A 988-nucleotide genomic window follows, 5' to 3' on the forward strand; every position below is an offset into this window, starting at 1 on the left:
TTATAAAAAAAACACAATCTATATTTATCTTTTTATCCTTTTTTTTACAAAAGCAGTCAAAGACTACGGGCATTAGACTAACAAAACAGACTGTAAACCAAGTAAAAAAAACTTTATTCACCCTCCTCCCCCCCCCGACGCTATTTTCGTTCCTACATTTGTAATTCTGAAAGTGTAAAAAAAATTCAAAACTGTAAATCATCAAACTGCCAAACTAATTATAAAATTATATTGTGAAACAACAATAATGAATTTTTCAACTCAAATATGATACAACTAAAACTGAAACACAAATATTGTTACATGCAACATGAGAAAAGTTCATAACAACATCAAACTTTTGTTAGGGTCGATTTGTAGCTAGAGGAGGGGTGAATAGCTCATCGTACTTGTTGTTTTGCTTCCTGATAATGATATGTAGTGGAATAAACATGAAACAAGACTCACAATGCTAACAGAAATATTTACTTGGTATCCAACTCAAGAAAAGGTAACTAATCCAAGGATTCATCCCTCATTCACTCATTCACTATAAAAACACTCCTTCTTGGTAACTACCGAAGGAGGAGAAGCCTCATACAAACTCTCACACAGACAATACAAGAAGAAAGAAATACAAGCTAATACACTATCAAATCTTACAAGATTTATAATGAAGAAACTCTAGCTTGCTTCTCCTTCTTGTTTAGAATGCCTCTTGACCTTGGAAGTGCAGCAGCACTTGACTCCAAGACACCTTCAAGAACTGGCGTAAACTTGTGAAAGATGATCGCAAGGAGTGGAGAGAAGAGCTACCGAATTGTTGCAAGGAAGAACGCTTTTGTGCGCTTCCTTTGCAATGGTCATATCCCAATTGATTGGTCAATCGATTGGGGAGGCTTGAAGCGATCAGCTGATCGATTCAGAGCACCTCTGTGCTTTGCTGGAAAAGGCCTAAATTGATCAACCGATCGATTCAGGCTTCCTTACATTCGTGCGAGAAAACCAG

Source organism: Zingiber officinale, chromosome 6A (assembly GCF_018446385.1).
Source record: "Zingiber officinale cultivar Zhangliang chromosome 6A, Zo_v1.1, whole genome shotgun sequence".
NCBI classification, from domain to species: domain Eukaryota; kingdom Viridiplantae; phylum Streptophyta; class Magnoliopsida; order Zingiberales; family Zingiberaceae; genus Zingiber; species Zingiber officinale.